Genomic DNA, 12,820 nt, shown 5'->3' on the forward strand with positions numbered 1-12,820 from the left:
AATTAATATAAAGAAACACGAGATATAAACATAAAAAGACATACCAATGTGTTTGGATTATAGAGATTGTGCTGCTTTATCGTCCCGGGTCACATGATGTAAATAGTGAACACGTGGGACATTGTAGCCAATAGAATATATCTCTATGGGAAAGTCCTGATCACATGTATAAGCAATACCACGTGATACTTTAGGACCAATGGAGAAGGAGAGAGCAATATTCTCCAATGTCTGAATCATGTAGTGTAGTGGGATGTAAACAGAAGACACAGAGATTGTCAGAACTGACAGCACACATCTTTCAGAAAAGATCCCAATCAAATGTATCCAGCTCTCTTCCCTAATTGATTGATCCACTGTCCACTAGTGGACCTACAGTGCTGTTCATCCATTTTTCTTTGTGTACCTACAGTTTCTTTTCATTCTTATAAATATGAATATTTTTTGTCAATAAATAACCTTCTAGTAAAAATGTATAATAATAAATATAAAAGAAAAAACCTTTCTGAACCAATAAATCATATGTAGCAACACTACATCCACTACCTAAAAAACACATAACCCCCCCCACCCACAAAATAAATAAAATATGGAATTGTCACTTAATGGACTCTTGCAAAGCATTTCCTGGTACAGGTTGAGTCTCCCATATCCAACATGCTTGGGACCTGGGGTATTTTGGATAACAGAATATTTCTGTATTTTGGAATATTTGCATATAATAATGAAATATCTTGGGAATAGGACCCAAATATACACACAGAATGCATTTATGTGTTATATACACCTTATACACACCGAATGCAGGTCATTATATACAATATTTTCAGTAATTTTGTGGCTCAAACAAAGTTTGTGTACAGAAATTAAATTTATTTATGTTCAATATACACCTTATACACACAGCCTGAAGGTAATTTTATACAATATTGTTTATAATTTGTGCCTTAGACAAAGTTTGTGTACATTGAACTATCAATAATCAAAGGTGTCATTATCTCAGTCATGCTAAAAATACTCCATATTTTGGAATATTCCGTATTTTGGAATATTTGGATATGGGAGACTCAACCTGTACAGTGGATCACTTCCTCAGGAAAATTGTGGCTGCAGATCCAGATGTACCTGAGTAATTGATGCAAAAAGCAGCTGTCTCCGCAAACTTTACCACTTCTACTTTCACTGCTAATTAGTAGCTGCAATTACACTGCCGAGCTCCCATCCTCCATGGTGGGTAACTGAGCAGATTAGGCTCCAACAAGGATGATATGCTTTAGTGCAGGTTGCAAGCAGAGCTTTATGCCAGCTCTTTCGTCTACTCCTGTGATTGTGGTGCTAGCCCAACAAAATAACAATGGATGATGATGGTACTGTGAGTGGCAGTTGTAGTGAAGTGAGGCAGGCGGAGTATTCTGTTACCTGCCTGTTGCAAATCAGGTCTCCTATTTGGGGCAGGGGCTCCAATTTCCTCTTAGATCCCTAATGTGTGAAGGGTGCAGATAGGTTAAGGCATGGGGCAGGGCCGGATTAAGGCTTGTTGGGGCCCTGGGGTAACTACGTTATGGGAGCCCATTCCAAGCCATGCAGCGCCTGTGCCTACCACCGCCCCCAAGCCACACGGCACATTTGCCTACCCACTCTTCCCCCCCAAGCCACATGGCACCTGTACCTATGCTCCACCCTAAGACACACAGCGTCTGTGCCTACACCCCCCCAGCCCCATACGGAGCCTCTCTCACCTGATGTGTCCCGGCTGTCAGAGCTGCTCCTGGGTTCCCTCCACAGTGTCATGGACATGTGTCACATAACGCTGATGAGGGGTTTCGGGAGCCACTCCGAGTCTGTGCTGAGACAGTGCTGATGCATGCAGTAGAGCAGCCGTGGCTTCTGACCCCAGCCCCCACATGGGAACAGGTGCTGCTGGACAACTTTTCTTGGCAGGGTCACATCGACCCTGTTCCTATTGTTCCTTCAAAAAATAGAAATGATCTGGCACAAACAGTTCTTGTGACAGTGGACGGCATCAGCTTTTTCCATCTATCGCTCTGAGGATAAATTAACAGTGTGATCTCAATGGCTCCAAAAACAAAGCATGAAAACTGATAATAACAAGAACAGGAAATTCTAACAGTTAGTACGTTCTAAGGACTCTAAGTACGTGAAGGATCATACTCAGAGATCTGAAATGAATGTAAAATGACTTATTTTTTTTTGGGCTGTATAATAATCACTTATCTGTGTCTTTCATCTGCATTGTTGTTTAATTGCACAGTAAGAACATCACAGTGATTCAGTTCCACAAGTGTTTTCACCCACATCCACAGTATGTAATTATTAATCACGGTGCTTCAAGAAACTCTATATATTTAACTCATTCATTCATCTGAAAATATATTTCCAGTTAAGCAGTTGAAATACAGGTGAAGAGCCTGTTTCCAGTCAGATGCAGATCCAGCTCCAGATACAGACAATTATCAGCAGACTACATAAGTGCAGCAGAAATCAATTCCGGACTGCACATATGCCGCACTATGCATATGCACCTTGACGGAGGATACCAGTGTGTCCAGTTTGAGGCATGTGTACAGTGCAAGGATGCCTGCTTCTGATGGATCTTTTACACCCAGCATGGGTCTGGTGTAAGTGTCAATACTAATGATGATGGTTGTGGCTGTGTACGGAAAAACGTTAATCGACGTGACCAAATGCATGAAGACTTTCTGATACTCGCATGTCAATATAACATCCAGGTTGATATTCTGAATTAGAGATGAGCAATTTGGTTTTGGCTCGGGTTTTCCTGCCAAGTTCGAATCTCATAGTGAGCCAAAACATCACCTTTCACGGTCATCTCAGCACAGATGTCCATGAACAATTACGGTTTGCCTCGTTCTGAGTTCCAAACTTGGCAGGAAGATACAGTATGATCCAAAACAGAACAGCTCATCTCTATTCTGAATGTCGACATTTGGACCATGTTGACATTCAGGTATCAAACATACATATCACACCTGGTAAAAATGCCTATTTAATAAGTAGAGATGAGCGGGTTCGGATCTCAGAGATCCGAACCAACCCGAATTTTGAGATGTTCAGTTCCTCCGCCGACCCCAGATCTCAAGCCGAGGCAAAACCATAGAGTGGAAAATCTAGTGGAAAATCTAGTGGCATGCAAGCTTTCGTCAACCCCATGTTGTATATAAGGGACCAATCGTTGCACGCCATTTCACTCCGGCTGTGGTGACTGAACAGGGAGGGTGGGTAGTGTAGGGCTGAGAGAGGTGCTAGTGCTTTGCTATCTGCTGTGTCCTGGGCTGTGCACTGCTGATCCATCTGGTGCTGTCACTGCTGTGCTGTCTGCTGTGTCCATCTGGGCTGTTGCTGGTCCATCTGGGCTGGTGCTGTGCTGTCTGCTGCGTCCATCTGGGCTGGTGCTGATCCATCTGGGCTGGTGCTGTGCTGTCTGCTGCGTCCATCTAGGCTGTTGCTGATCCATCTGGGCTGGTGCTGTGCTGTCTGTTGCGTCCATCTGGGCTGGTGCTGTGCTGTCTGCTGTGTCCATCTGGGCTGGTGCTGATCCATCTGGGCTGGTGGTGTCTGCTGCGTCCATCTGGGCCTAAGTTCTAGACCCCCCCCCAAAAAAAAAAATATATATATATATATAATATATATGTATTTTGTCTTTTTATTTTTTTTTTCTGTGTGTGCGTGTTAGGCTTAGCCGCACAAGATACAGCAACGCAACCTAGTGCTGCCCGACTCCATTCGTCATCAATCTGTGCTCTGTGCCCTGGTTCTGGACCCGAAAAAAAAAACACAAAAAAAGTAGTGTCTTTTGTCAATTTATTTTTTGTGTGTGGGCGTGTTAGGCTTAGCCGCACAAGATACAGCAACGCAACCTAGTGCTGCATGACTCCAGACGTCATCAATCTGTGCTCAAGTTCTGGACCCGAAAAAAACCCCACAAAAAATAGTGTCTTTTGTCAATTTATTTTCTGTGTGTGTGTGTGCGCGCGTGTTAGGCTTAGCCGCACAAGATACAGCAACGCAACCTAGTGCTGCCCGACTCCAGTCGTCATCAATCTGTGCTCTGGGACCAAGTTGTGGACTGGAAAAAAAACAACAAAACAAATAGTGTCTTTTGTATATTTTTTTTTCTGTGTGCGCATGACTGCACGTGTGTGAATTTTGTAACCGCACCTTGGCTACACTATTGGTGCTTGTGACACTGCTTCAAGACCGCAGAAAATATGGAGAGCTGTCACATGACAGGAGAGCATGGCCAAGAACCACATGTTGTAGCTGCCACCAGCAGTCATCATGATAATGCAAGCCCGCCAACTTCCTTGTCCTCTATGGAGGCACATGCCCCAGGGCTTAAGTCACGCCATTGATATGGTAAAGCTTTACTACAATAAAAGTATTACTGTAGTAAATAAAAAAAATCGAAATGCAAGTTGCCTTTAGATAAACAAAAAATTGGCAATATGCCATTCACTACACGAAGTGGCAAGGAAAGGATAAGGCCTTGGCCTTTATTTATGTTGACTGCTGGTTCTGATAGCCCTTCTGCTTTTAGTAGTAGTGGTGGTAGTACCATTAATTAAAATTGAAAGTTAAGAAGAGTAAGACAGCTCCAGAAAAAACAACTGTGTGCCCTGATAAATCAAAATCACAAATCGCCGAGGAGAGTGCAAGTGTGTCCGCGGTTGGCATGTGTGAGCCAGATCTAAATACTAGTGTACTGGAGGATCCTCCAAGTTCCAACATTGGTGTGCCCTCTGTAAATGTGGGGAAGGGCAGTCAACATCGTGCAGACGTAGTCAGTGATGATGCTTCTGTGGAATTGCACATGGAGGAAGAGGATATTTTGGTAGTTGAAGGCGCTAAGGATGATGAGGATGTTGATGATGAAGATGTTGGTGATGAGAATGTTGATGATAAAGATGTTGTTGATGGGGATGTTGATGCCGAGGATGTCCTTTGTGTAAGTAAGGCAACAGCTGTTGCCCATGGATTGAAAAAGCCAAAGGCCATTGTTGTCATGCCAGGGCAAAAGACAAAAAATCCACTTATCACATGTGGAATTATTTCCACCCCAATCCGGACAACAGTTGTCAAACCATATGTAACCATTGCCAAGCAATATAGAGTAGAGGGAGGGACCTAAACCACCTAGGAACCTCCTCCTTGTTACGTCACTTGGAGCTCATTCATCAAATATCAAAGTGTATGTCGCCAAGTTCCAAAACTCAAAACATAACAAGTCCAGTGTCACCTACCTTCTCCCTCTCTGTGGGATCCAAGCGCCTTCGATCTCCAACACCAAAACCTGCATCATCAACATCCTCATTCATCATCGGGAGTAGTCCAGCTGCATCCATTGTTATTATTTGAAGCATGATTGACTCCTCTCCTATCCGTGATTCCTCAGAAGGATTCTTGATGACTACGCCTGTTGCTGCTGCTGTTGCTGTCAGTGGATCTTCATTCCAGAAGGGGTCCAGGAGGAAGACTACTTGTAGTGTATCCTCCAAAAAACCATTAACTGTCAAACAATCATTTGCAAGGGCAAACAAGTATGACAGCAATCACCCAGTTGCACAGCGGATTACTGATGCCATAACAGCTATGCTGGTATTAGATGTGCATCCAGTATCCGCCATTACTGCAGTGGGTTTTCAACAGTTAATTGAGGTCCTGTCTCCTCACTACCAGATCCCTTCTAGATTCCACTTTGCTAGAACAGCAATTCCAAGTCTGTACAAGGACATTAAAAAAACCTTATTAGTGTCCTCCAAAATGCCATTGTACCCACTGTCTACTTAACCACTAATATGTGGACAAGCGGGGCAGGGCAAAATAAAGATTACATGACTGTGACAGCACACTGGGTAGGTGTCTTGCCTCCAACAGTGCAAACAGCAACAGCAGCCGCATCTAACAAATGCCAGCTCATTCAACGGCAGGCTACTCTGTGTATCACTGGTTTCACTAACGGGCATACCGCTGAGAACCTCTTAGAAAAACTCAGGGAAATCATTGCTAAATGGATTACCCCACTTGGACTCTCCTCGGGATTTGTGATTTTGGTGGTGCAACATTTTTTTAAAAATGACAGGGGCATGCAGGAGATGCTCTCCGTGGCACGCAAAATATCTGGACATTTTAGACATTCGTCAAACGCTTGTCGATGATTGCATGACCAGCAGAGACTGTTACATTTGCCCTGCCATCAGCTAATGCAAGAGGTAGTACCTTGGTGGAATTCTACCCTCTATATGCTTCAGCAGAGGGAGGAACAGCAAAAGGCCATTCAGGGCCATACAACGGCCTATGACATAGGCCGCGGAGGAGGAATGCACCTTACTCAAGTGCAGTGGAGAATAATTTCCGTGTTATGCAAGGTTCTCAAACTCTTTGAACTTGCCACATGTGAAGTTAGTTCAGACACTGCCAGCTTGAGTCAGGTCATTCCCCTCATCAGAATTTTGCAAAAACAGCTGGAGAAGCTGAAATGGAGCGATTGCGCAAGGTATGTCGGACTGGTGGATCAAGCTCTTGATTCACTTCACCAGTATCCAAGAGTCGTCAATCTATTGAAATCTGAAAAATATATTTTGGCGACCATTCTGGATCCTAGGTTTAAGTCCTACCTTGTGAGTTTTTTTCCAAAAGACCGAAATCTAAAACTATGCAAAGAGCTGTTGGTAAAAAAATTGTCAGCTACAGCCGCACGTGAAACACCATCATCTCCTCCTTCAGTTTCTGCAGCTGCCAGGAAAAAACTCAATTTTCCTTATAGAATGCCTGCTGGTCATGCAGATTAGTCACCAAAAAATGACATCTGGTCGGTCCTGAGAGAACTACCTACTAGTGACATGTCTTCTACCGTGACTATGTGTGATACGGTCTCCATTCACAGGATGGTGGAGGAATATTTCAGAGATAACATCTTAATAGGCATGTCAGACAGTCCCTTTCAGTACTGGCAGGAAAAAGAGGCAATTTGGAGGCCCATACACAAACTGGCTTTGCATTTCTTAAGTTGCCCACCCTCCAGTGTGTACTCCGAAAGAGTTTTCAGTGCAGCTGGCAACCTTGTCAGTGATCGGCATAGGAGATTACTTCCTCAAAAAGTGGAAAAGATGATGTTCATTAAAATGAATTACAAATTCAAGGAGGAAGACCTCTACCAACAATTACATCAAAAAATTACAGAGGCGCCTATGGTGGATTCCAGAGGGGATGAATTAATATTGTGTGAAGAAGAGGATGTACACACTGATGGGGATGATGAGGATGAGTACAATGACAACTTGTAATGTAAAGCCAGTTTGTGTATGGGATATTTTTCACTTCCATGTCCAATGCACATTGGCAGCTTGTTTTATGAGGGTCCAAACAAACCAATCATTTCAGCCACAATTGGCAGTCCTTGTTGCTGAAATGATTGGTTTGTTAAACTGTCCTGTTTCGTATACAACATAAGGGTGGGTGGGAGGGCACCTTTTTCCTTTCCATTATATGCTGGTTGGGGCATTGCTGCCTGACATTTTAAATTAATGTTATGGTTGGTTTAGGAACCACTGATTTGTTTTTAAATTAATTTATTATCAATTTTACAGCCAGGGGCTGCACCAATGAATTTCTTTTTATGAATTATTCAGCCAGGTGCTGCACCCAATTAAATGTTTTTTACTTTTTTAATTAAATTATTATTAATTATTCAGCCAGGGGCTGCACCAATGAATTGCTTTTTAATTAATTTATTATCAAGTTTACAGCCAGGGGCTGCACCAATGAATTTCTTTTTATTATTAATTATTCAGCCTGGGGCTGCACCAATGAATTGTTTTTTAATTTATTTATTATCAATTTTACAGCCAGGGGCTGCACCAACTATCAACTATCAATTCTTCAATCCTTAAGGGTATCCCAACCATCATCTTTACACAGTCCTCAACTCTATTCATTATTATATTAATCAATTTTGAGCCAGCAAGCTGGATGCAACCTTTTGACCCTTTAACAAGATGAAAAAACTCAATATTGTGAGCTGAGGTGGTCAAAATTGACTGGAAATGAGTTGAAATAAATGTTATTGAGGTTATAACAAAAAAAATACCCATTTTATGTGATTTTAGCTGTTTTTTTTAGTTTTTAAGAAAAAATTCAAATCCAAAACCAAAACACGGAGGTGAGCTTTTGGCAAAAAATCAATCCAGATCCAAAACCAGGGGAGATCCAGATCCAAAACCAAAACACGGGGGTCAGCGCGCATCTCTATTAATAAGTTAGGTCAAAGCAGAATGGCCAGTTTGGTGCAGAATGAGAGGAATGTAGCAGTAATGCTGGGTATACACCTAACAATCACCTGACAGTTTGTAAAATTCACAGCCTTTTGGTGAGATTTTTAGGGGTATTCAATATGGGAGCGAAAACATCGTTTTTGCATTAATATCGGAGGTATGATGTCATTATCGCAGGTTTTACTTTTACACCGTATTCAATTTCAAAAACTTATCGCAGTTTTCAAAAGTCTTTGATAAAAAACGGGGATAACTTTTCACCATTGAATAGGTGTCGAAAAAAAGTGCAGAATTGGGGTTTAGGGGTGCAGGCTTAAAAAAAATAGCCTGCACCCCTAGGAATGACATTTAAAAAAGAACTGTGTCAAAAAAAGTAAAAAAAAAAATAGGGACACCCCAAAAAATTAATTTAAAAATTGGGGTGAAAAAAAATCAGAAAAAATTGTTTAAGAATAGGGAAATAGGTTCAGGGCTATTCTGCAAGTATGCGGCAGGTGTTTTGAAGAATAGAATTATAGCGGCAGGTGCACAAATGCAGAATTTTTAAAAACTTACTTTAGGGACATAAAAATATGCTAGTACCCATTTTCATGTACCCCAAATTTGAATGGACCACTTAAAAAAACCAAAAAAATAACCTAAGTGCTCTTCTGCATCACTTCTTCAATGTCGGAAAAAAAACACCTGCTGCGGCTATTTAAATCCCCGACTTTCAATTAAAGGCTAAAACGGGGGTACCCATAGTGATCCCCCATGTTTTTACAACTTTAGGGGGTTCTTACAATTTTTTTAAGGAAAAATTCGTAACTTTACGCAAATCCAACTTCGGAGTTTCCCGTTTTCGTTAATTTTATATTGAATACGGGGATAAGCGGGAGCGCGCCCGATACTTTAACGCAGGTAAAAACTCCGATATGAAACGTTAACTTTAACAGTGAAGTTAACGTTTCATATTGAATACCCCTCATTGTGTTTACGCACCATCATGTTTTATCTCATAAAAGCCATTGTAGATTGTAAGAGTATGTGCGCATGAATCTGCATGTTCGCTGTGCCGACCTGGAGGGGGCAGCCAGAATGTCGACAAATATCAGCAGTGTAATTGTAAGAAGAATCACATCTGAATTATGATTGTAAAAGTGTGTGTACCCATCTTAATTCAATAACCATGCATTAAACAGTGCTATGCAAAAGAGTATATCTGAATTAACCTATAGCAACAGAAAGACTACACTAGGTTACACTCTGTTCAGCTAAGAATAGAAAACTGAGACTTCAGAGGGCACAGGCTCAACAAACTGCATAGCTCAAGATTAGAAAAACATCACCTGGTCTGATAAATCATGATTTTTGCTGCAGCATGCAGATGGTAGGGTCATAATTGGCTTAAGCAAAATAAATTTATGCTGTCTTGTGTCAACAGTTCAGATTATTGGCGGTGGTATAATTGTGTGTGAAATGTTTTCTTGGCACATATTAGGCCCTTTAATAATTGAGCATTGTTTTAATATCACAGCCTACTTATTTATTGTTGCTGGCCATGTGCATGCCTTTATGGCCACAGTTTATACATGTTCTAATGGCTACTTTCAGTAGAATAACAGACACTAGGCCTGATTCTGAGTTGCATGCAGCAGCGTGGAGTGGTGTATTTCGCACCATTCATGCATCTTAATCTTGTACGTACATAGTCGCAGTACAGATTAGACGCACGGTAGCAGAAGTGTATTGGAAAGGTATAGAGCTTTCCAGGATGGTGATTGGGAGAAAACAAAGGGATGGCTAACCAGACGCACTAAGATTTTGTGTTTTATGGGAATGTTGCGGGGGAGTCGCTGATAGTGGTTTCATATTGCGACACAAAATCATCCATATAGGAGCTTATGTTTAAATGGATAATATGCACCTGCCATAGGGCTGGTGCAAGTTCCTGTGGTACATCCACGCTCCAAGCACGATGGCTGTGTCTGAAGATGCAGAAAGTGGGCGTCTCAGTCCTAGCCCATTCTGATGCACAGATATACACCAAGGAAGGGCTTTGTAGTCATATTAGTATAAAGCTGCAGACGTGTGGCAAAATGACACATCTTCGGCTGCATCCGACTCAAAATTGGGCTCTACAGTATGTCACAAAGCACATGATCTCAAGCTGGGTCCACAAATATGACAATGAGTTCAGTTTCCTACAATACCATTCACATTCACCGGGTCTAATCAATCAGTGTATTTAGGATGTGCTGGACCTATAGCATGCATGCGTTGCCAACAAATCTGCAGCAGCTGCTTGATGCTATCATGTTAACATGGACCAGAATGTTTCTGGGACCTCTTTGAATCCATGCCACGAAGACTTCATGTTGTTCTGGAGGCAAATGGGGGTCCTATCCAGTACTAGACAAGTGTACCTACTTTATGGCAACTGTGTCTACTGTATATGTCACTTACTGTATGTCATATGACGCATTCTTGAGGTGCATAATGGTGGAATGTATAACTCACCTAGCATACAGGCACCTGTTTTGTTTAAAACTTGGTTTTCTAAGAAGTACCTCATTGCCTATGTGGTCATTGTACTCCTGAATGACATGATTCCCCTCTAATCGCTAAAATACTACTCGCATCATGCCCACTTGTTAGTGGCACACATTTCACAGATGTCCCATTATCGAAACAGTTCTGCTCCATGGGATGTGAAAAAATCCTCTCAATTGGGACTGCACAACCTATATAGTGACCATAGGGAGTTATGCATTGTGGCTGTGATGCTCTATTCATTCATTTTAATGTATTACCCCTTTGGAAGAAGAGTGTGCACAGAAATGCACATGCCTTTAAAAAGCTGTTGCACTTTTCATAACCAAATGTATTCTCCCCAATGGTGACCTACTGTAAATAACTTACAGTATGTACTGCACAATCCACATTTTTGCAAATGACCACCATTGGTTCTCTTCCTACTTCATAAAAGTCTCTGGTTATCTCTCGGTTGTTCACAGATCAGTAGGGGGAAAAGCATCAAGATGGATACTTTGGCTGTTATGGAAAGGCTCTTTAATTGTAAAATTTGACATTACAGCTGATAGATAAAATAATTTTGTCAGCATATATAGCAAATTCATCTATAGAAGTGTATCACAATATAAGGATTACCCATTATGTTGGCACCATAAAAGAGGAGTAGAATACTGAACATCAGCTGTTCCATGTTCAACTGATGACAATAAGTTGGTAACATTCCAGAGTATTCTGTTTATGTACTCAGAGAAAGCAACCTGATTTCTAAAGACATCTGTCATACACAGGTTATTCAGAATCTGGCTTGCTGCAGCTATTGTCAGATACAAGGCAGTTGTAATGTTATGTCATATGCAGAAGCGATCATAAATATTTGATGCATTTTGTGCAGGAAATGAATAGCAAATAGATAAGATTAAATTGAAGTGACTGGTATGCAAAGTATTAATGTTTACACAGAGTACTATACTGATACATCCAGTACCGTAAACAGAAGAGGGACTAAAATAAACCAATTACCAGGTATGGGGTTTGTTAAGTTCAATCTTTCTCCAGACAGTTCGTGATAAAGCAAATACTCTAGAGATGTGCGCTGACCCTGTGTTTTTTTTTTTAATAAATGATCAAATGTTCAGCAAAAATCATGTTAATTTTGCAATCCAAAACCCGAAATTTAGGTTTAAAATCTGAATTCTGAACCGCTGGAAGATCGAATCTGTCTGGATTCACAAAATTCAGGTGGTTTTGGATTTCTGGAGAACCAAACTGCACATCTCTAAAATATACATAGGTTTATTAAAAGGGATCTCATGTATTTGCTGTGAACAGTGACAGATAATTTAAGAAGATAAATCAATAAGATTTTTTGCCTTCAGAGCAGAATGTAATACATTTTATACATATCACTCGCAAAGGGTGTTTCATAATTACATCACAAGATAGAGATTTGATTTGTTAATCTAATACCCCTCTATGCGAGGTATAACACCTGACACTGGGCCTGATTCAGACCTGCTCGCAAGCACTATGTGCTCGCAAGTGGGTCGATGGCCGGGCAGTCCGCACGCGCGAGCCCCGGAGCAAGCGAAAGATCACTCGCTCCGGGGCTCGCAACAAAACGGGGCGGCTGTCGATGTTGATCGACAGCTCGCCCCGTTTTGTAGGTGGGGATGGGGGGGTGGCTGGCCAAACGGAGACGTTCCTGAAGGAACACCTGCCGTTTGAGGGCGGCCCTACTGACATCACTCGTGATGTCAGTAGTTGAGCTTCCTGCTCTATTAGAGCAGGAAGCTCACTGGGGCTTGCGGGAACGAGACCCTACCACAAGGGTCACCCACAGATATGCGAGCTGCCAGGAGGCCGTCACCAAAAAAAAAAAAAACGCCCTGATTCAGAGCATACGGCTCTGAATCAGGGCCACTGTGCATTGCGCTACAGTGCACGTCTGTCATTACACAGGAAGATGATTCCCAGCAGCTTTTGCAGCTGCTCAG

Source organism: Taudactylus pleione, unplaced genomic scaffold, assembly GCF_031769625.1.
Source record: "Taudactylus pleione unplaced genomic scaffold, aTauple2 ptg000018l, whole genome shotgun sequence".
Lineage (NCBI taxonomy): Eukaryota > Metazoa > Chordata > Amphibia > Anura > Myobatrachidae > Taudactylus > Taudactylus pleione.